The sequence below is a fragment of the Aulostomus chinensis genome, chromosome 4, assembly GCF_037954235.1.
Source record: "Aulostomus chinensis isolate RoL2024-O1b breed Wild chromosome 4, RoL_Achi_v1.0, whole genome shotgun sequence".
Lineage (NCBI taxonomy): Eukaryota > Metazoa > Chordata > Actinopteri > Syngnathiformes > Aulostomidae > Aulostomus > Aulostomus chinensis.
In genome coordinates this window covers 1,936,934-1,962,131 of record NC_141323.1, presented here as the reverse complement: position 1 = coordinate 1,962,131, position 25,198 = coordinate 1,936,934, and positions in this window count along the sequence as shown.

Genomic DNA, 25,198 nt, shown 5'->3' with positions numbered 1-25,198 from the left:
TTTTTAATCAAAATATCCACCATAAGTGAGAGTAAAGCTGAAAATTGTCATTGTTTTGGTACGACTGTAGCTTCCTGCACGGAAGGTGTGTAGAGGGCAGCAATTTGCTTCATTTACCCTGCTAATGATGTTGAGAGCTGTAAAGCTCCACTGTATGAAACTCATGTTGCCCGTGCCAATAAAATCTTTTTATGCACACAGTGGTGGTGGAAGCTAAATGCTGAAGAAAAGTCTTTGGTAAGAGTCACTGACCGTGACTGTTACAGGAGTGAATCTGCTGTTGAAATGATGCAAAAATGGAATCAAAAGTCCATTCGTTCCATGGAAGCAAAATGTCCATCTGAGAGGTATTGTGATGAAGTAGTGATTCTAAGTAGTATTCTAAGATGAAGTACTCATTAACTACTCTAAAGGATGGATCACTTTCCTTAAGGGTAAACAAAAAGGGTGAGTGATTAAGTTCTTAAAAAATGTGTAAGTTATTGAGAACTGTAGTTTTGTGCCCTTCAATTGCTGGTTGGAACAAAATAGTTTGACAGATATTAATGAAGTAATCGCTACCAACTGATTAATTACTATTGGATCTCCCAGTCTTTTCTTAAGTAACTCATCATCGTCTCATATATAGAACTCTAGAAATATTGGAGATGGAATTATTCATGAATCATTAAATAAGTAATTCCTGATTTTTTTCTTTGCTCGGCTTCTGACCTAACTAATCATGAACTACTCTAGGATCTTTGATTAAGCTACTAATTAAAGTATGATTAACTAGCAGTTAGTTCTTTGGTTGTTTCTCATTTTTAGGGTTGACAGCTCATCATTTTGTGTCCCATATTTTAAAATGTCGCCAAAAGAAAAAGTCAAATTCCATCTTGTCGAGTCAACTGGTTGATCCAGGATGTATGGGACACACAAAAAATTGTCCTCCAAATTATTTCTCTTTACACAAGTGTGCTCTACCTCCTACTTCTCTCAACAAACACAACTGGCACCATCCATGGGTGGGGAGGTAGAGGGGATCATAGTGTTTTCACTGTATTAGTGAGTCTCTGTGGTTTATCAGGAATGATTTTACATCCATACTTCCAGGTGAGGTGGGAAATAACACGATTCCTGGTTCATCGGAGGAGATGTAAGGTGTTCTTCAAAGGCCACATCCATATCACAGTAAAGTAGCATAGTTAATAATAGTTTTAGCTGGTGTTGCAGCACATTTCAGTCTGATATTCCCCTCACCTCCTTTGATCCAGAGTCTGCCAAGATGCTGATATTGCATCTCCAAACAAAAGGCGCCCAGTTGATGCACGGCCTAAAATCTCACTCCAGCTTTCTACATGAGTTATTAAATTCAGCCTCCCTATGTCCAAATGTGCCGGGCATCTCTTGATTCATGAGCATTACCTTAGTAATCCTCTTAGTGGTGGGAAAGTGGTTTAGCGGGCGCATTCTTTATGACAGGAGCACAAATGGGGGGATCACATTAGCCTTAGGGGCCCCGGAGGGGAATGGAGGCCGCTTGTCTCACTCTCCAAAAACTTTCCACCCAGGATGGCCCTAGGTCTGCCCTGTGAACCCGCTGACTCCCTGTTCCCCTCCAACCCACCGCCGAGGGATGCACCCTTTTTTTTCAACAATGAGAGGTGGAAATCGAAACACAGACAGGCGGTAGAGAAATGGGTCAGAGGTCACACCACAGCGATACTCGTTCTTCTCTTGCCTGTTTTATCCAATTTGGACATTTTATACAGTGCAATTGAATAATTTTGCACCGCAAACAGTAGCATTTTATTGAATTAGCTACACTTTTATTTTCTGTTACAAAAAAAGAAACAATGTATCCGAGGTCAAGGGTTAAAGGTACGCTAAACTAATTTAAAACAGATATCGCTAGTCACATGTGAGATTACATTTCTGCATTCAATTTTTTTCAAAGGCAATAAAAACACCAAAAAGACTGTTCTCCTTCATTGCTAAATGATTTTCCACAAGTTAATCTCAACTTTGCCCAGAATACATTATGTGTTTCATTAGGTAGTGTAACACAATACTTTCCTGTGTTTTCACTGCAGCATCAGGGGCGCGGCTGACCTCACAAGAGGTGAAACTGCAATGTTACTTATCTCAGTTTCACTACTCACACGGCTCCAGCTGTTTGGCTTTATGGGGTATTCAGTGTGTGTTTATGTATTTGTGCATTTTGCTGTAGTTCTTCAAACATAAATCCAGTCTCACACTCCAGTAGGTGGGGAGAAAATGGAATAAAGGGCAGATGGAGGTAATTCAGTTCACCGTGCTGGGTAAAGTTAGGGCACTGCTGTGGCACAGGAATTAGTAATGACTGAGAGGATTAAGTGGACACACACACTCACACACACACAGAGACATTCATGTTTTCATCACTTCAGAGGACATTACTGTACATTGATTTTCCTGGAGAATAGAACAAATAACCCATATTACAACAACCCATAACCTTTCCCTAAATTTTCCCACCTAAAACTGTGTTCTTTGCTCCCGTAACTTGTTTTTGCAGACCTGAAATCGCAAAGGAGATATTACTGTATGTCCTCGAGCAACATGGGAAGTAAAGTTTCGTTCTCTGAGTGAGACTTGAACATTCAAGGTGCTGCATTCATCCACTGCACCGAGTAAGGAAGGTTTTTCTAGTATTGTATCTGATTGTAAAAGCAGAATAAGTTGCAATTTGAATGTTATTTCTTCGCAAATGCTACACACAGCCCTAGTTCTATTGGTGCATGAAAAATAATTTTTTTTGGAGGTGACTTATGGAAGACGTATGCGACACTGCCTGGACAGTATCATTGTTTGATGTGTCTGTGCAGTTAAGGAAAAAAAGATGAATTAAAGTTTGGAATCTTGAACAGGGTTATTGCATTCCATCTTGATGTTGGGTTTTCGACAGCAACCAGACATAACATGACATTGTGGAAGCAGGGAATTCGTGTGAGATAATTTATCCTACAAAACAAATATTATCAATAATTAATAAATAATTTTATTTTTTGATACTGTGGAGAAATAATTGAAATGCCCAGTAATTTCCTGGACACTAACACAAATGAGAAAATGGGCCCAAAGTAAACATCTAAATCTGTATTTTTCGGTGTCTGAAACAAAGAGGTTTAACACATCATAGTTAAGTGCATACAGTCTCAGGTATTATTTCCATATTCCTGGTGTCATGTTCATGATAGCCTCCTGCAAGTTTCTTTCTTGTTTCTCTGTCTCTGCCTCTCTCAATATGGTAAGTTCCCCTCACAACAGGAAGGGAAATGAAATACTTTTGTGGTGACTGTTTCCTCTCTGCAGCACAGTGGTGCAGTGGTTAGCACTGTTGCCATAACAACAAGGTTTTGGGTTCAAGCCCCGGTTTGGGCACGGGGTCTTTCTGTGTGGAGTCTACATGTTCTCCCTGCTCCTGTGTGGGTTCTCTCTGGTACTCCAGCTTCCTCCCACAGTCCGAAGACATCAAGAGGGGACGAGGTTAATCGGATACTTTAAATTGACCGTTGGTGTGTCTGTGAGTGTGAATGGTTGTCTGTCTCTATGTGTTGGCCCTGTGATGAACTGGCGACCCGTCCAGGGTGAACCCCGCCTCTCGCCTGAAGGCAGCTGAGATAGGCTCCAGCCCCCCCGCGACCCTTGACAGGATAAGCGGACGAAAATGGATGGATGGATGGATGTTTCCTCTCTGCAGCTGGGGATGGGAGGTGCTGTGAAGCGAAGCGTCACCACCCAAAAGACAGTTTCCAGAAGTACCAAACGCTGACGTTAATTGTGTGAGTTACACAATGCAATTCTTTGGTTTTGCCTAGGGATACTACAATAAAGTTCTTTTGAGTGAAAAGAAAAAAAACAGCAGTATGTTAGTCTGAGGGAAATGCAGAGAACCAAAAGGACGATAATGTAGGAACCTTTTCATAAAAATCAACTCAGTTTCTGAAACAAAATTCTTTTAACCACAAATAGATTCAGAGGAGGAGGATATTTCAAAACGCCTGATGTAATTACAACAGTTTTTTGTCCGTGATGAATGAACTTAAGATATCGCAGTTGATGGGCATGATAACTGACTAAGGTCAGAACATCTTCACAACAAGAATTGCATCAATTATTTGCCTGCTAAATCTGTGGTGTAAATAGGATATTGATGGTGTGTAGTGGGTAATGTTTTTTTTATATCCTTTTATCAATTCAGACATTTAAATATACAAAAGAGAAGCTATGGAATTCCATCAGAACTGTATTTCCAGGACTATGAAGCTGAGGAAATGCTGGACGGTTAAGTTCAATTTTTTTTTTTCTATTTTTGATTCAGCAGTTTTCTTCCAGGAATGTGAATCACTAGAATTTCCTCATGAAGAGTTTAAAAGATTTATTCTGGAAACATTGATGGGAACATCCCACACATTGAAACATTTGTGTCTGGAAATGCTCCTGAGATCAGATTTGACCAAATAAACCCATAATGTACGCACCTTCAAAACATCTCTGAATATGGAGACATGACAAAGTGTTTTGCATTTCAAAAATGTTGCAAATTTATCACAATAATCCATACAACTGAATCCTCAGAAATGTGCCAGAAGGGAATGCTATTTTATTTGCGTGCTATGGTTATATGAATATCGGTATATACTTATATGAGTTTGACTCAAACTGCATTAGCAGAGCTTTATGTTTGGAATACATTGTTATGTTATTCAAGAACAATCTCAACCAAAGTTGCCCAAATCGTGCTCAAATTTGGCCCACCATCAGGTCCAATGTGGCCCTGTGAGATGCAGGAAAAGAAACGGATCAAAACAGGCCTAATAAAAGTGAATTACAAATAATTACAAGTTATACTATAAATAAGGTTTATGTTTTTCGTGGGGTAAAACATTTCCTAAAGATATGGGATTACAGAATACTGATTATTTTTTTCATCATACGATCCGCTGGTTGGAGCAGGATGTCATTTTGGCGAAATTAAAGAAGAAAATGGAGAGGTACACAGATGAAAAGGCATTTTGACAACAAAATGTGTTGGCTTTTGAAAAAAAAAGGTGGATAGAAAAGCAACTGGTGACTCAGCAACAGAGAACACAAGGCAACACATTAAAAGCGCTGGTTTTACTTTGAGTTCACCGTGTTTTGCCCAAACAGAAGCCTTCAAATTAAAAAGAGGAACACTGTTGTTTTCTTGTCTTTTTTAAATTCTTGATTGAGCCATAAAGGCAGAACACTAAACTGTTTCCTGGAGTGTCCCATGCAGGTTCACAAAGAGCAGCAGTTTGTTACATTGTATAAAGGGCACGTTCCTGTCTCACTATAAGTAATATATTCGGTTCACTTCTTTCCTACTTCCTCCTTTCATGAGAGGGAGGGGGAGGGGCCAAGGACTCTGCACAATAGTCTCAATCAGTGCTGGATTGGCCACTGGGTGACAGATGCAAAGTGGGCGAACTTCAATGCGTTTCTGTTCGTGGTGTTATTCACTGGGTAAGATAAGATAAGACAAGATAAGATAATGCTTTATTTGGCCCGCGGTGGGGAAATTGGCACTGTTACAGCAGCAGAAACAAAGCGATAAAAACCAGATACTACAATTAACTACAGTAAAAAAAACAACAAACTATAATACAGTGTCACACACTATCATAAACTACAAAGAGAAAAGAGGTCATAAAGACCGGAGAAGTGGGAGCTACTGCGACAGGCAGCCACTCATGTGGTGCCTCCTTGATGATGGGCTGACTTCATTTTGACTGAGGGTCTCATTGGATGGAAAAGTTCTACGTTTGCGTAGTTTGTTAATCTGTGAGCAGACTTCCTGCACTTTTGCTTGCAACTGATGAAAGCCTACCACATTAGAGAACAGAACGGAAAGACAGACCGCATCATTCACAAAGTGTTTTTTTCACTCCGTTCACCCAAAAATATTTGACTGAATCACACCACAGCACTAGAAGATATTGCCTTTCCCGGCATTCATCATAGGCGATTCAAACAAAAATGTAGCACATACCTACGACCAACCCCCCATCACACACCCACACCCACACACACATTAAAAGACTGAAAGCACACATCTAAGTATTTCAGTTTCAATGTGTCACTTATGGCAAAGCGTTATACATCTGATGCAGCAGAGTTATGACCTTCTAGTTCTGGAGTCAACACATTTTGCTGTGTATTTGTGTTAATGTGAGTGGAGGTATTTGACGTTTAAGTGAGACACAGTACATATGATGACTGATCGATTTCTAGTGTGTATGCTAACCTGCGGCTGTTACGTAGCCTGAACAGAGACACAAGAGTTGAAGTGAACTGGGGTTATGTTATGTTGGGACATTATGTAACATTTCACATAGAAAGTCAAAAGTATTGAATTCAAGGATAAAATATGGAGCAAGTTTACCCTGAGGGGGTAAAGTGGGTCACATGGCAACTTTTGGGAAATTTGTCTTTTCACCATTGTCCCCAGTGCCAGATAAAAAGATAAACACCTTTCTCTGCTTTATGTGTACATTTAGTAGCTGAGACCCATAGGGACCTGCTGGCTGCCAGTAAGTTTAGCTCAGTGAATGATATGGGGGGTGTGTGTGTGTGTGTGTGTGTGTGTGTGGGGGGGGGGGGGTTAGCATGTCTCAATTAAAAATCATCAGATAGATAAGGTTCCGGATCTTGGTTTGCCCTGAAGTAATCCTCATCATTCTCTCTAACAAAGTCAGCCATGATTAGCAGCAGGAGTTGCTTTTCTAGTCATCAACAAATGTTTCGTTAGCTGAAGATACAATAAGGTGTAGGCAGGAAGTAGTTCTGGCAGTGTATGATTCTATCATCACATTATTTCATAATTGTAAATGACTGTAAATTCCGGACGATAGAGCGCACCGTTATGTAAGCCGCAGATGCTTATTTTAGGGAAAAAAATCAACTTTGTACACGTATAAGCCGCACCGGTAAATAAGCCGCGGTGCACGGTGGAAGCACCTCGGCCGCCCGTTTTCTGCGTGTTGACCCAGTCTTCCAGAGCGTTTTCAAGTTCGGGCCATCTGCTATTATGACCTCTGAAAGCTTTTGTAGTCTTTTTGCATTGGGTCAGTTCGTCATGTTGCCGCCTCCAGCGTCTCACCATCGATTCGTTTATGCCAAACTTATGTGCTGCAGCTCTATTTCCATCTGCCACCGCCAGATTGATTGCCTTTAACTTGAAAGCTGCATCATAAGCATTCCTTCTTCTGCTCTCCATCTTGAGGGTGAGTACAAATGACTGAAAATATCGTGTGATGCTCTTTTTACACTGCACCGCGGCATGGACTGGACGCTCCAAGTACAGTACTTAGAGAAATTACCATAACATTTGGCTAGGAATTTCCCTAAGTACTGTACTTGGAGCTACCATCAGGAACAATAGGGAATTACTGCCCGCTGCCGCTGCCCGCCACACCCCAGGGTGAAGGTAAAATCCTCGTATAAGACGCACCGGAGTATAAGCCGCGGGGCATGGAGCGTCGAAAAAAATCGTGGCTTATAGTCCAGAATTTACGGTAGTACTTTATAGCAAATGTTTTGCAGGCAAAGACTGGTGGGAGAAAAATGTATTTCACATCTTCTGACAGCCCAGTCCCTACTATTCATTGTGCTAAGCTAACAAGTAGTCAGCAAGTCTCTGTGAATTTTGGCTTCCTGATGCACAAACAGTGGAAAGATGAGTAACTGTCCTCTGGTCTGACCTTGATGAGGATTGACATCAAGCACAATTCCCAAAAGTTGGTGTATTTCATCTTGGGAGATCCAGTGTCTTTTCCAGATCCAGTATGAATGATTGTAATCACCCACAATACCCATCAAACTTATTTATTGCACCTTTTTAAATCCATCAGAGGAACTAATGCCAGTTGCTGGAACCTGCAATTACAGGCTCTAGTGGTCAAATACAAAGGCTTTATTGTTGGCTTCCTTGTATTTCCTCATCATACTAGTGCGAATGCACATTTCAGACATTTACAACGAAGGACACAACTGCATCGAAAGCAATACTAGCGAATGAAAATGGAGTTCAAAAAGTTAGCAGAGTCAGAGGAGGTTTGTACTGAAACAGGCACCTTATTCAAGCAGGTGCCAGTGCCAGGGTATATTAACATTATGTCCTCGGAGGTCATTCATTGTCTTTCAGTTGATCTGACCTGATTTCGGCAAAGTGCGAACACTCTGAGAGTGAGGCCGCATTTGGTCCTACTGACCCTTAACGACCTACTTTTAGTGTCTGTATGACCAGTCAGATTCTTTTGAGATTGACCCAAGACTGTAATGCCCCCCCACCAACACACACACATACACACACACACACACACACACACACACACACACACACACACACACACACACACACACACACACAATAAACCGCTTTTCTTTAGTGAAGCCAACTTTGCCATATATATATACACACACACACACACACACACACACACACACACATATATATATATATATATATATAAAAAATATTTGTCTGCTCTTGTAAAAAGGATGTGGTGCCTTTGAAAACCCATGCCCGTGCAAAAAATTTTGCAAATATTTTTCCACCATCATGAAATCAGATGAGAAAACATAAAGTGATTTTGGACAATTTTTTTTTTTACAGGGCGGCACGGTGGTGCAGTGGTTAGCACTGTTGCCTCACAGCAAGAAGGTTCTGGGTTCAAGACCCGGCTCAGACACGAGATCTTTGTGTGTGTAGTTTGCATGGAGTCCTCCCACAGTACAAAGACATGCAAATGGGGACTAAACTAACTGAATACTCTAAATTGACTGTAGGTGGTTTACCCTTTTCACACTGGAAAATGCAGTTTTTTGGATCCGCGTTTGCTCGGCATTAGGGTGCATTCATGCTTCAAGCCGGGTCTGAACTCCCACTGTGAGGGCTGCATGCCTGTGTTTTTTTCTCTTGTACATCATCGTGCTGACGTCATCATTTCACATAAATGTGCGCCGGAACACTGAGAGGTAAACAAACGACACCATGGACATCGCTGAGTCGAACGTTAGCATTGTCGTTGCATGCTTTGCAATGTTGTCTCTATTGCAAAGCGTACAAACTCAGCGCAGATTGGAAAATGTCCGAGCGCTAATGCAGCGAAGGAGGATGGAGTTTTTGGCGAGTCTGGAAGGGAGCCGAAGAAGATACAGGCGAAGCCTGACAGGCAGAACAGTGACAAAATCAGGATGCGACAGGAAGGTCGCATGAAACCTGAGACGACGGTTGCCTTTTTTATACTGCAGGTGAGCCGTGCCGAGTTGAGCCGAACACCAGGGTCGCTTGGCGAGTCGGTCGATGCTGGTCGAAATGCCGAATCGACCCTTTCAGAGTGCCGAAAAACACGCGTGGACCTGTGTTTGTGGTGCAGGGGCTTATGTGTTGGCCCTGCGATGGACTGGCGACCTGTCCAGGGTGAACCCCGCCTCTCACCCGAAGGTTGCTGGGATAGGCTCCAGCCCCCCCCCCCCCCCCGTGACCCTTAACAAGATAAATGGTAGAAAACTGATGGATGGATGGATGGTTTTTCACAATACAAAAAAAACCTGGAAGACCAAGCATAAAAGAATGAATTAATTGTATGAAGAATAGGAATTTCCAGCAAAATGCACTTATAATCCAGTCAGATTTTCATTAAATAAAGCCTGAGTTTCTTATTAATTATGGTTAACATTTTCTTTAACCATGCAATAGCTGTAATCACCCATATATATATTTTTTTACTTAGTTAAAAGAACAGTCTTTGGGGAAATGTGCCAATTTGGGGAAATAGTTGTAATATATTAATGAGGAGGATCTAAAGTAAATGAATATAGCAACTATTTAAGGTGGACATGAAGGTAAATGCCCTTCTCTCCTTTGGGTGTGCATTTGTTAGCTGAGATTAGGTGGTCGCTAGTTAGCTAAGTGCAATAAATAGCTGTGGATGGGAAAAATGTAGAATCATACCTCAGTAGAAACTGGACAAACCAATACCCTGAATTATTTTATGAGTTTTAATGGAGGCAGGCTGACAGTTCCTACCCACTACCATTCATTGTGCTAAACTAATGAGCAGTCAGCTGGTCTCTGTGGGTCTCAAGCCCATAATGCACACACAGAGGAAAGTCCATCCATCCATCGTAGTCTTCCGCTTATTCCTTCCTATTAAGGGTCACGAGTGGGCTGGAGCCTATCCCAGCATCTACGGCCGAGAGGCGGGGTTCACCCTGGACAGGTCACCAGTCCATCACAGGGCCAACATACAGAGACGAACAACGATTCACACTCTCATTCATACCTACGGTCAATTTAGAGTATCAATCAGCCTCGTCCCCAAATTGCATGTCTTTGGACGGTGGGAGGAAGCCAGAGTACCCAGAGAGAACCCACGCAGGCACAGGGAGAACATGCAAACTCCACACAGAAAGATCCCACGCCCGAGCCGGGACTCGAACCCTGAACCTTCTTGCTGTGAGGCCACAGTGCTGACCACTGCACCACCGTGCAGCCTCACAGAAGAAAGTATCAGTCTATATTATTCTCTGTATCTGGGAAGGATGGTGAATTTAAATATTTTCCCAAAAAGTTTGTGTATGGATTAAAATTCCCTTCATGTATTATTTACTGGAATTACTTCATACTGGACCAGAATAATGCCTGAGCACCTCCAATGATTCCTGAGTCAACTACTAGAGCTTTACATGATGTTTTCTGAGTCATGATAACATTTCCAGAAGCTTGAAAGACTGGCAGCTTTATAAATGATTATCATGAAAGTTGCAATGAGCATGCCCAGTGCTGTCCGCCCATGTACTTATGTTGCAATGTTGTTTCCAAAAAAACAAACACAGTCCCCACAGCGTTAACATGTGCTGAAGTTCTCACAGGAGATCAAAATCATAAATCTATGGACACATGTTTACATCCCTGGTGTACATGGCGATTTAGAGTTTTCCATAACTGAAGGAAGAAATAATTTTTATGATTATCAACAAGGCAGTGGGAAAAGGAATTGTAACAGTAGCTTGGGGTCTCTGGGGATGTGGGAATGTGGAGCCAGGTTACCAGGTGACAACAAGCTCTGCCGACTGTGTCAGTTATGTAACATTCAGCTCAGGGGAGGATACGGCAGCGGCCACCAGACAAAAAGTTACCAAGAACTGGAAACTTGCTTCACTCTCCAAATATAAGAGTGAAAAAAACTTTTCTTGGACCAAAACTGATTTGTGTTCAATTTTACCAGTTAGATTTACATTTGGCAAGGTTGCTGACCTGATGTAGCAGATATAAACATGACTAGTTTGTGTTCTTCTGCGTCTGATGCCATTTTCAAAGGGATAATATTCTCTCTATTCTAATATCTGACACTCCGGTGCGTGATTGACTTCACAATGTATCACTTCCATATCTCTTACCCCGTTAAGATGTACAGTGTACAGCTATGTTAGAAAAAATCTTAAAATATAAGAAACTTTTTGCTAATACATAAAATAAGCTGCCAATGTCCACAATGACATGTTCTTGTTTTTCTATGACTTTAGTTCAATATATCAACCCCATCACCGTGGTTTCTTTCATCCATCCATTTTCTTCTGCTTATTACTGTTAAGGGTGGGGGGTTGAAGCCTATCCCAGCGGCTACAGGCAAGAGGCAGGGTTCACCCTGGCCAACACATAGAGACAAACAACCATTCACACTCATACCTACGGTCAATTTAAAGTATCCAATCAGCCTCGTCCCCAATTGCATGTCTTTGGATGGTGGGAGGAAGCTGGAGAACCGGAGAGAACCCACACAGGCACAGGGAGAACATGCAGACTCCACACAGAATGATCCCGTGCCCGAGCCAGGACTCAAACTCGGAACCTTCTTACTGTGAGGCGACAGCGCTAACCACCGTGCTGCTCGTGGTTTCTTTCCTTTCAGGGAATGCTCATGACGATGACATGTAGTAAGAATCTCCTGGGTTTTGTACACTGCTGGTGGTGAAGTAAATGAAACCTCTGATGAGAATCCAGAATAGATCATAAGACAGAAAAACTGTAATATTTGGATAGAAGTACCAAGAGATTTATTGGCTGATGGGGAGTTTGAGAAAAAGTGGAAATACAGTAGTACTTGAGGAAGAATAAAAGCAGGAATCCTTTGTTAAGATCTTTTACCAAAGCTTTGTTTTGGTCAGTCAAACAGTGGGTCATGACATACAAATCATCATAAATATCCAAAACATGTCTCGTCTCTGGATAATTTCATGACTTTCTCAGGAAATATGAAATTAACCTTGACGAAATTCTATGATTTACTCTGTTTTTAGATGTGTTTAGGTCCCTCTGTTGCAAACTATAGGCTGGTTTACATTTCAATGTGAAGATAATATTTGAAAACTTTGCCAAAAAGAAAAAAAGAAAAAGGAATGTTAATTAGGTGCACTGCCATGGAGAGGTTTAGGCAGACAACCTACACTGGTTTTATTGAAAGATGGCGGCGCACACAATGTACCCTAACATTGCTGTAGTAATTGTAGAAAAGGTCAAGGTTACGAAATGGAAATAAAAAAAATAGATGCCTTTGCAATGTGCACGTTATTAATTATATTTGTTTTTCCCGATGAGACCGAGGAATATTTTGGTCTCATCAGTCCTCGTGCATTTGTTGTTGTTGTTTTTAACTGCCATGGCAGATTTGTTTCAATATCCAAATTTGCATATTAACTCTTTTTTTTCATACGTCAAAAACTACCACAACTTTTATTTTTTTATTATTAAATTTGAGGATTTTTGAGTGAACTGGTTTTGTTTTATAACCATGCTTGGCAGTGCAACCAGTGGTTTCATCACATATGACGAAGGTGTTAGTTTGATGAAGGGGTTTCTATATTCCATCAATGAGTCATGCATAGGAATACTTTTCTCTAGACTATCCTGTCCAAAATTTTCTTTTCTTCAAAGCACTCTATTAATCTTGTCTATGTTTGCTCAGGCAATAACACTGTGTGGTCAGTTCTTGGGTTACATAACCTTCAGACAAACAGTGAGATGTAATATAGACCCTCCTTGATTGACAGTTCTTTTTACTGACAGAGCCAAAAGATTATTTACTTTTAGTCTTCTTCAGAGCTGCTGGAAAAAGAAGCCATGACTGCAAATATTATTTTATTTTCTTCATCTGTACAGCATCATTGGGCTTCACTCAGCCTTGCTCGCTGTTGCATAACCCTGAGGATGATGGTGAGGCGATTTACTGCCATCGGCCACATAGCAAATTCCACTCAACCATCCTGTCTGACCTGACTTACTGAGATTCCATCAGGAACGTGACTCTTTCTGTTAACTGTGGGGTTGTTAACAGCTAACCATACAGCTATAAGTTTGTTCAGCTAAGTTTATGATGAGATAGGTTGTAAAGTTTACGGAAAAATTAGCTATGGCCCCAGCCAAAATGATACTCAACAAGTTGATACCCGTGTAAACAAACCCTCCACGAAGAAACTGCTGGGTTGAGGTGTATTAATTCATTTTATTATATTACATGATAATAGTCCTTCAATGTTGCTATGAGTCATTAAATAATTCCTTTATCTCATATACACTTATTTCTGTCTTGTCTCCGTGTTCATCACTGGATTGCGTCTTTATGTGCGCAGGTTGCACCCAAACAGAAATCTGCAAAAAGCTTGAAACACCTAGAGGCTCATGGATTTATGCATTCCTCTGTACACATAACAGTATTTGTAGAACAACTCAGATTGGAGGTCTTGTGGATAATCTTTGTGTTCAAGCGAAATCGACAATGAAAAATGAGAGTTTTCTTTCGTCTCGTCTCCTTAGAACTGGCTTTAAACACAAGGCACCACGAAAGTGTAAACAATCCAAAAATCATTTGTGGTAAGCACACTAAAGTATTCGGTTAATGCACAACAGGAATTTGAAAAGTTCCTTAATCATTTACTGAAGAAAATACCTCCTGTCTTGATCAGAAATGGTTCCTCCTATTTTTTGAGGAAAGACAGAAAAGAAGTCTCATTTTTTTCACTCTGAAAAAAAAAAATTGAGAATTAGCGGATCTTTACTTCCTTCAAACTTTAAGAATGTAGCTTCTCTTCTTTGTGTAACTCTTATCTTATCAAGGAATACAATCAAGACGGTCTTTCAAACACTCATGCGTTATGATGCATGTCTTTCGCCCATCAGGTTTTTGTGGTCTTTTTTGTCATAACACTTCAAGAAACATTATTGTTCATTTTGTGACATTCTTCTTGTGTCATCCCTTTCCTGTATTATTTAATGACAGTATTTTTATATTCAAATTATTGCTCATTATTATCAGCCTTTTTTTGTCATTACAATTGTCTTTGAAGGAGGCTTTCACAATGAAATGATGCCTTTAAAACCGGCTTGCTAATTGCAGCACCACACCCTACACGGCGTTCTCGTGAATAAATCAGGTTAGTAACTGCACTTGGGAATTTCAAAGTGTAAAAAATTAAACTAAAACTGACATTACTTCACTAACTTAGGTAGGGTAAAGTAGTTGACCATTGGCTTTTCGTCAAGGGAACAGTGGAAATACTAACTTGTGCATTGGCCAACAAAAAAGTCATCCCTGTGGCACGCCACACTGTTTGAGAGCCTGTTCTTTCTCTCTATGGGCTCCCCACCCTAGTGCCTGTAATGTACTGCTAAGGCCCTGACTTCCTATATCTCATAACCCTGCATGAAATGTTAAAGAAACAATTTGGGAAAAGTATGTTGAATAAACAAAACATATTGTTAATATTATAAGTTATTAGATGTAGAAAGAAGTGTGCAGTATCCATCCAGTTGCTCATAATCTTTCTTTTGTGTTGTTCATATTATTTTGTTTTTTTGTTGTTTCATTTAAAATACCAAAGGTATTTCAAAGGTATTTAAAATACCAAAGGTATGTATTTTGAATTGTAGATTTGAATGAAGATAAATTGCTGTATTATTGTCAAATTTGAAAAAAAAAAAGTATAAAAAAGTAATGTTTGGGGTAGTTGTTCTTAGCTGAAACACGCGCGCGCACAGACACGCGCACTCACTTGTGTTTACAGTACACAACCTTGTAGGAAATGACACACGGTGACAAGGCATATTTTATCACTTCAGCCTCACAGATTGAAAGATAACAGCTATCAAAGACAGAAAAACTTTGGAATTTTAAAATAAAAAAATGATATCTGATTTTTCTGTATTAGTTTGTGTATCTTGTATGTAGCTGGTCAAAGCTACTTCTTCAGCTGCACACCCCTCTGTGAAACAGGAAATGATGTCAATCTTGTTCCATGTTATGGAATAAACACGACAGCAAACAGCCCCTCTGTCACGGGTGTGCCCAGTCTCACATGTGATCTCTGTGCACATGATCTGATCCCCTCATGGAAGGTTATGTAAATCAAAAGACCTTCTTCCTGAACAACAAACTGTACAATTATTTCCTGAACATCTGGATCAAAAATGAGTCTGTTTATCCAGCTGTTGACCTGGTGTAGTTCAGGTGTGCTGTTTCTGTCAGGTAAATCCTCATGACCTGCGTGACTCTTCATATCTGCTGGTGAGAGGAGCTGTGTGTGGGGACCAGAAAATAAAGCATCTCCTGCTCGTCATGTGTTCTTCTGCTGAAAGGTGGATTTTGGTGACATGATTTTATTTTTTTTTCCCAGAAAGCAATCTCCTTCATTTTGTTATGCCAGGGGTCTTTTTTGTTTTAATAACACAGTGGGTCCATGGATTTACTGGAGGAATTCCATACTGTTATTGTCTTTTAAACAATAACTCACATATTTCCTCTCTTTGATTAAAATAACACAACTAATCCTTTTAAAATGACAATCATACATTCTAGCAATAGCCCACATTCTGGTATTCAAAGGATATTGTTTGTGGATAACAAAAATTTAGGATGCTCTCTGTTCTCTTGCCACCTCCATTTTTTTTAAAAGTTATCCAGCAATGTGTGGGACAGCTGTTCCTGTGACTTTTTGTTTTCACTGATGCAGGCACAGAGGAGAGAGGAGTATCTAATTTTCTTTCTTGAGATAAATGAAAATATCCCAAAATGTTGCCGTGTTTGTTTTTCATTTGAATGAAATGGTGGACAACTCTCAATTCTGTTCTTGACAAGAACAGGTGCGAAAGCTTTTGAATTGCCTCATACCAACATTGTTGACATGCACATTTGGGTCACGTGACTGGAAAACAATGTTTCAACGCCATCTAAGATGCTTGAGTTTTTTTTTTGGCACTTCTGACAATAGGTTTGTAAATGTGCATTATTTCCTGAACCACCCCTTTTTCAGATATTGTGTCTATTTGTACATCATATCTCACCATTTCTTGACATTTAGATAAAGTATAAATTGCCTTGGTAAACTAGGTCATCATTGAAACATTATTGCATTGCACATTCCTGGAAACCACGGATACATATCATCACTACATTTTAGAAGAGATTGTTTTTTTGTTTTTTTTGTTTTTGTTTTGGCCGACTGTTGAGATAAAGTTCACTCAACAGAACTTCTGGAAACAAATGTTATTCTAAATATTGTTTTGGGACGTGTACGTATGTTACTGTTAAAATCTGGTTAGGTATGAACCACTTGGTCAGAGTGATAAAGCAATGTTAATTGTGATAAGACTAAGTGTGAAAGACACATTGTAAACAGGTCTCAAACACCCATATCCTGCTGCACAGTGTGATGTTTCTTGTACCAGCCACCACCCGATGTGCCCTTTGCCATGTTTTATCAATAGTGGCCGACACCCATTGCATGACATTGTTGAACTAAGGGATTCATGTGTACACTTGCCTTGTTTCTGTGGCATTTAAATACAACCCATTGATGTCACCATCGTGTAAGTACATAGAGGTTGTGATCACTTCACGTACTTTCTCTAAGACCCCAGGACTTGAACGGCGATCCCCTGCTGCACAGGTGTGCATTTCTCAGAATTTACAGACAACATCTTTGCTCTTATTTTTTCTTTATTTAACTTTTTGTATGAAATTCATTTATTCTGGTGACTAGGCTACGCAACATTGTGTACAAGTAGTAGTATTAGCGTCTTCCCCATCATTCATTGAAGTCTGGCGGTAAAATACATAGAATTTATAGGAATATTCCAAAGTTCATATTGCCTTTCAAGTATCCCTACTGCATCACTTCTTTGCAATTCCAAAATGCAGAAAGAGCCAGCCACATATATTTAGCTTGACGTGATAGTGACTAGCAACAAACAACAACAGCTACAGCTACAGTAACAAACGACTGTAAATGAGCTCAGAAAGAGAGAGTCAATCTTGTTCAACTCTAAGTGTTCATACTGCATGATGGGCATTTTGGTCAGTTTTGCATTTTGGAGTCACAAAGAAGTAATTTGGTGGTGGAAAAATATCTTCTTTTAGCTCAAGACACCTTGGCACATTATTTCTTAAAAGTAAACTGTAATTTTAAAAAATCTTTTTTTGAGGAGACTTTTAAATCAATATCTACATAAAAACTATACCTCCCAAAACCTTCTCTATGAAGAGAGTTTTTATCCTTAAAAGGTGTTTCTCTGGCAAATGAACCTCAATCATGCAGTTGTGTTAAAAGTAGGTTTAGAAGTGGACACAATCACTGACGAAGAAGAAAAGCTTTGCTCTCCTGACGTTGTGTGTGCGTATGTGCGTATGCTGTTGTTCTAATCTCAGTCAATTGTCGGAAATTGTGTTTCCCAACATTGTTTTTAGGACAGTTGTAAAAACCCTTCAACCCCCCCCCCCCCCTTTGTCCTGGACAGTGCTCCACTAGTGACTACTTCCTGCACAAGATGACTTACTGGTGTTTGGTATGTTACTATGTGATGTAAATTTTGAAAAACAGAGATGAGTCATTCTCAGGCATTTTGAGATCTTATCATTCACAGGAAATAGCTGGGATACTGATGGGCTAACGGCTAAGTTAGCAGTCAGGGTTCATATATATATATATATATATATATATATATATATATATATATGTATAGAGAGAGAGAGAGAGAGAGAGAGAGAGAGAGAGAGAGAGATATGGGTGGCAGCCGGTCCCAAGGCCCTGGATGCTGTAGAGCTGTCTTGGTTGACACGACTCTGCAGTGTGGACATTGGACTGATGCCCATGGATTGGCAGACCAGGGTGGTGATTCCCTTTTTTAAGAAAGGGGACCAGGGAGTGTGTTCCAACTATCATGGGCTCACACTCCTCAGCCTTCCTTGTAAGGTCTATTCTGGGGTTCTGGAGAGGAGGGTGCGTCGGGTAATTGAACCTCGGATCCAGGGGGAGCAGTTTGGTTTTCATTCTTGTCGTGGAACTCTGGACAAAATCTTCACTCTTGGCAGGGTCCTTGAGAGTGCATGGGAGTTTGCTCAACTAGTCTACATGTATGTTGTGGACTTGGAGAAGCCATTCCTCTGTGTGCCATGGGGAATCCTGTGGGGGGGTACTCTGGGAGTATGGGGTATCAGACCACCTGATTCAGGCGGTTCACTCCCTGTATGACCAGCACCAGAGCTTGGTCTGCATTGCCAGCAGTAAGTCTGACTCATTTCCACTGAGGGTTGGACTCTGCCAGGGCTGCTCTTTGTCACCAATTCTGTTCATAACTTTTATGAACAGAATGTCTAAGCACAGCCAGGATGTTGTGGAGATTCGGTTTGGTGGCTGCAGGGTTGGATCTCTACTTTTTGTGGACAATGTGGTCCTGCTGGCTTCATCAGACCATGACCTTCAGCTCTTGCTGGATCAGTTTGTAATCAAGTGTGAATCAGTCAGGATGGGAATTAGCACCTCCAAGTCCAAGTACATGGTTCTTGCCGAGAAAGGGGTGGAGTGCCATCTTTGGGTCGGGAATGAGATCCTGCCTCAAGTGGAGCTGTTTAAGTATCCTTGGGTTCTTTTTCATGAGTGAGCAAAGGATGAATCGTGAGATTGACAGGCGGAGTGGTGCGGCATCTACAGTGATGCAGTCTCTGCATCGGTCCATCTTGGTGAAGGAGAAGCTGAGCCAAAAGGCAAAACTCTCGATTTACCGGTTGATCTACATTCCTACTCTCATCTATGGTCATGAGCTTTGGGCAATGACCAAAAGGATAAGATCGTGAGTACAAGCGGACGAAGTGAGTTTCCTCCGGAGGGTGGCGGGGCTCTCCCTCAGAGATAGGGTGAGAAGCTTTGTCAGCAGGGAGGAGCTCCAAGTACAGCTGCTGCTCCTCCACATTGAGAGGAGTCAGATGAGGTGGCTCGGGCATCTGGTGAGGATGCTTCCCAGACGCCTCCCTGGGGAGGGCACAGCTGAACAGCAGGATGCCTCAGGGAAGACCCAGGACAATATCTCTCCAACATGTCCATTGGCACATTCCTGTCTTGAAACAGCAGAAAGGGACTGTGCCCTTGACCAACAAAACCCAAATCTCTGATTAATGATGTTTTGTTTTCCTGTTATTTAGATGGGATGGGCAGCAACACACAAAGACTAGAACTAAAAAACCCTAACCCTAACCCAACTATGTGAAAGATATGTATAATATACTGTAAATGGTTATAAATATTCATCAGAATGAACTAATCACTGTGAAGAGGCAAGACTAACTAAGGGTAACTATTTGTTCATGACAATACACAGACCGGGGAGTTTGAAGGTGTTTGCCCACCACTCATTAAACAAACAAACAATGGAAAAGTGATGGATTAATTTTCCTACACTGACAATTCAAGACTAAGTAAAGTGCACCACACATCCCACTTTTAATCCTGCAGTGAAATACCGCTATCTTTTAGAATTAAGATTAGAGTAAGAAAATTTGATTTACCTGGTACAGGTACGTTAACCTTGAGTAATTGAAAAAAGAACTCGGAATTTGGATGGACTAGAGAGTGTGCTTACAAAAATAAGCTAATAGGCTTTCGTTATCTCTGTACTTATCTCTGTAGTGTAACATTCAATAGCCAATCGTGCATGTGTACAAACATGCAGAATCAAAGACAGCAGACATGCTCATGTGGATAAAAGGGTTATGATTTATGCTACATGTGTCTTGAATGTCTCTGCCCTTTTCCAAAAAGGTTTCTGCAGAAGACATCCCTGTTGGTTCTGTGTAACAAAGGTACAGTGCATTTCCAAAAGGTTGCGCTTCCACCTAGTGCGGCTCCACCTACAGAAAAAACAGTGGCGAACCAGTTTCACGACTGTTTATTGTTAAATGCTGAATTCCTATGAGCTCCTGCAGTCACAGTCACTGCTGTGCAAGTGAAAGTCTTACCATCCCACGTTCTACTGAGAGTAAATCACAATCTTTACAATTCAGGTTACACCAAAAACATAACTGATTACACATGATTATACATACATGATTAATTTGTTAAATGCTCTTCACTTGACTTTGCACCACGAGCCTTGAAACATGGAACTGCATATATTGAACATTCCTAAGGCTGAAAGGAACATGACTCTGAATGAATGCTAATGTTGCTCCATGTTCTCTGGAGGTGCAAATAGATGTAACTGTATGCTGACACATCTTTCAAAGTATTCACATGAGTCTAATTTTGGAGTGTGTCTCTGCATTTATCTTGGAGTCATATCTTTTCAGAGCATGGTGTTGCTGGAGACACCAAGGTAATTGGATAGAACTAGACCAGAAAGAGGTCATCAAGATGCAAAAGGTCATCAGAAAGGCAGAAATCAGATATGAACACTTCATAATAAATCAAACAAAGATGTGTTAATTTAAGACATTTGATCTTCCAGAGATTGCAGGCGAGTTGGTACTGCGTAGAGGAACAGGACGTACCAACAGTGTAAGTTCACACAGATGTATGAGTCAGCAGGGACGAAGCTAAAAAGGTGAAAAGATTTTTCTGGAAAGGTTGTGATGTGTACAGAGCTCTGGAGTGGCCACAGAGCATGGGTAGCTGAACCTTTGGAGGGCCAAAGCTGTAACAAACACATATTCCATTGTTAAACTGCTGTCCCCCCCCCTCCCTACATTATACGTGCCAAAGTGACATCCTTAGGAAAGTGCCACACCTGATCAAATCATGACAATAATATCAAAAAAATAGGGTTTCTCCATATTTTAAGAGCATAGAGAGGTTCTTTTTGTGGCCCTAGCATGTAAAAGAAGAAAATATTTGAAGGCAAGGAGATATAACTTGCTCCCCCTTTTTAGTTAATTTGCAGCCAATTAGCTATATTGTTCCAGCAATTTAGTTATTTTATATTTTTCAACAAGTTATATTTTTATATTTCTCCCTATGGAGAGAATTTTAAGCGGGAGGAGAGAAAATTAGCTATTTTGGGGACACAATATACAGTTTTACAATTAAGAAAATATAAAAGTGAAAGGTAGATGGTGGTGGTGGTCAGAAATAAATTGAATATTTTAAAAGAATATTGCTGTTTTATTTTAAGGGAACCTACACTACACCTAGGTACACAATTTCTTCACTTCCTTGTGTATTTTTTTCCCCTCTGTGTTAATAAAGTAGATTTATTTTACCACACAGCAGGTGAAGAACATAGAGTTGATGAAATGCTTCAGAGAAGGTCTTTGGTTGGATTTGATCCCAGCCCAGCATGTTAGCTGCAGTATTTCTACTGACCAGACAAGGACACTTTCATATGTATAGAATAAAAGAGTACTGTCATGTCAGCAACATATTTATTGTACTTTTCCTTAAAACCCTACTAAATATACACTTACTTTTCAATAAGGAAAAAAAATCCTTATGGAGGTGGGTGTGGTTTGGGCAGTCACCTGTAGAAAAGGAGGCTGGATAGTTTGCTCCGGTGGAGCAGCGCTAGGTGAGTTGATTCACTCATCTAGGTTAAGCTGACTAATCAACCTCTTCTTTTTGTCTGCAGTAGTGGCTGGAGAGAGAGAGAGAGAGAGAGAGAGAGAGAGAGAGAGAGAGAGAGAGAGAGAGAGAGAGAGAGTATACAGACAGGAGACCTGTATCCCAGGGGAAGAAGCACTCAACTTACCTTTTGCAAGGTGTTTGTTAGTTGTGTTTTGTGGATAAGCGTGGTAGCAGCAGCTACCCATGGGAGCTCTGGTGCTGTTCAGAGTTAATAAAAAGAGCAAAGCTAACACCTGCCTCTTCTTGTCTTCCACTGCGGAGCCCTGTGGCAGTGACTGTGCTACAATCCTTTGTCCTCTTCCTCTTTTTATTCTCATTTTTCTTCCTCTGCCAGACAAGGTGTTCTGTGTCTTTCTGTTGATGTTGTTTCCTTTGAATGTGGTGATTATTCTTTTAACACATGACCTTCTGATGCACTCTTAAAGCATTGCTGAGACTACACCTGAGAGGTCAGAATCAAGACCATCCTCTTTCGATGTCTGTGTGTGTGTGTGTGTGTGTGTGTGTGTGTGTGCCCCCTTGGGTGGCATGGTTGTCCTCTCACACCAAAACGCTGCTTCTCTCATAGTGTCGCCATCTTCGCCGCCGCCTGTGTGTCATGCAACACCTTCCAGTTAGACTCAATCAAGTCAAGCAGGCACCTCTGATCTCTGACACACAGAGAAGCTGTGGAGCTGCCATGTACCTGAGAGGGGGGGAGTCTTACTTGGACACCTGAATAACATCTCCTTCCCAAGGTACAGTCTGACAAATCATTCTGTCAGAGGGAAGAGCTGGTAACAATTCAGTCGCATCGTCTTTTTTGGTCATTACATCATTACAGTACAGGACTACTTAAACACTCCTAAACATCGGGTCTCAAACGCTCTACTGTGTGATAAAGCAACAGTTATTTACTGTACATATGTATAAACTAGGAACGCTCAAAGAGCACATACCTGCACCAAGGCAAACTTCCAGGTACTGGCACTTTTGTCTTTGGGGCATTTGGAAGTTGCAAGCAGCAATGACCACCTCACGCAGCACACAGGCTGTGGCTGTTCCTTAGAATGCAAGGAAGGTTAAACCTATTACAATTTCAATTTTTCTTAAAGGAGCAGACTAACATGTGCACTGTGGTGTGATCATCCCTTCCTGTGTCCTCCAGGTGACAAGAGGGAACGCACCCTTGAGATGTACTAAATTGCTGTCACAGCTAACACAATATAAAATCCTCGCCACACAAACGCCATTTTAAAAACATTACTCTCTTCTCAGTTACCCATCACCAATTTCTCAAGGTGTTTTTGACTAAACTGTCAGAGGAATTTTAAAAAACACAATAAAGCCACGTTTCTCATACAGGCTTCATTTATTTTTGTTGTATTTATTTGGTGTGCACGTGCATGTGCGTGTGTGTCTATGTGTGTGTGTGTGTGTGTGTGTGTGTGTGTGTGTGTGTGTGTGTTGAATGGATCAATACAGTCCCTTTAAAATGACATTATGCTAAAAGAATTCAACACTAGTGACCAATAAAGAGATTACACTGAGGCAATAAATAACTGATTAGAATGTGTTTGGTATGTGACTTCAAAAGACATCTGCAAGTGATGAGAAATGATAATTATGATCAAACAGACCATCACACAAGACAAGAAAAAAAAATCTCACCAGTGTGCAAAAAAATACCGAAAATAGAAAAAATGTTATTCATGAAGTTTTTGAATCATGACACTCCACTTGTTTTATTCTTTACTTATGCTCTGTTTGTGTGTGAGCGTAAGTGTGTCCTGGGTGTGTTGGTGAAAGCTGGTAGGACTCTGAAGCCACATGACACTCATCTACGTTTAGCCTGTTTTTCCTCTAACAACAGCGTAGGTTTCCTCCTGATACATTTGCTGTTTGTGTGCATGTGTGAGAGGTACACACACACACACACACACACACACACACACACACACACACACACACACATAAATACACACAGAGTTCTGCCTTGACCTCTTTATCTATTATGCAGGATGCTGCTCTCAGAGGAGATGCCAGCATCAGATTATATAATCTTAACCCACAAACCAGTCTTTAACACATATTTCCCCCACCCCCCCTTCCCCAATGACCCCACACACTTAAGCATAATGTGTGTGAATGTAAATTTATATATAGCATTAAGTTATGTTATTTATGGGAGTTTAGTTGGCGCTGTCCTTCAGAGAGAGTGAGCGGGGAGTGAACAGCCGGTTATGACCCAGACTGCTTCAAGGTAAGTTAGGAGTGGATGGCCCCTGATGCTTCTACTGTAAAATATATAACATTTATGAATCTTATGAAATAGTTATGAGTGTGATGTCACCTTACTGCTGGCTTTTTGGGTATTAGATCACCATGTTGGACAGGCTGACTGCATTTTCACTCTTAAAGATGACTGCTACCTTGAAGTAAGGTGCTATAATTCTGACGTCTGAATAACGACGTACCCAAAGCTCTTCTATTTCTGCAGTGCAAATATATGTTGGTGGTACACAGTAGACACAAGGCTTTAAATACTGTGGTTTCTAGTCTGTCACCCCTCAGGAAAGTCTCAGGTATCTGGAAGCAGCTCAGATCTGAAGGGGGCAACTGAAGTCATTTGGACACCAGACCCCTCCGCGATGGAGGTATTCTTGGTGCATTAGACTTGGAGAGAAACAGATGACTTATTGGCTTTTAAAGGGACATGCCAGCTTCTCGTCTCTCCTCTGTGCATCCATTAGGGAGCTACGAGACTGCCTGATCGCCAGTTACCATAGCGCAGTCGATCCCTATATGCTACTGCTAGCCTCACCAGTGGTTAGGCGAGCAATGCTAACATCCATGTTAGCTCTCTTAGGCATTTTACTGACAGTTTCTGCTACCCCTCCATGAGTATGGGGCAAATTGTGTCAACCATTTATCCATATTTGTGCATGCAAGTGCTTTTAAGTGCCTTATTTTTTCAGACTCAGGATGAAGTGGGCGTAGGCCTACAGGGTGTACATCCTCTGAGCCCTGGGTTCATGTTGGGTCACTTTGCCTCTGACTGGCTTATTGCCTTTAGGGTTATGATGAAGGACTTCAAGAGAATACTACAGATTTTTTTTTTTTTTTTAGTGTTCCCCAGTTTGAAGAAGCAGTCACTCTTCAACTCATCATAAAAGGTAATTTGGAGGCTAACTCACTGCACCCATTAGACAATGCTAGGCCTTCTATGTCTGTCAGTCAGTCATACTTTTGATTTCTCTTGCCTCTATTTCAAGTGCTTTATTTTTAG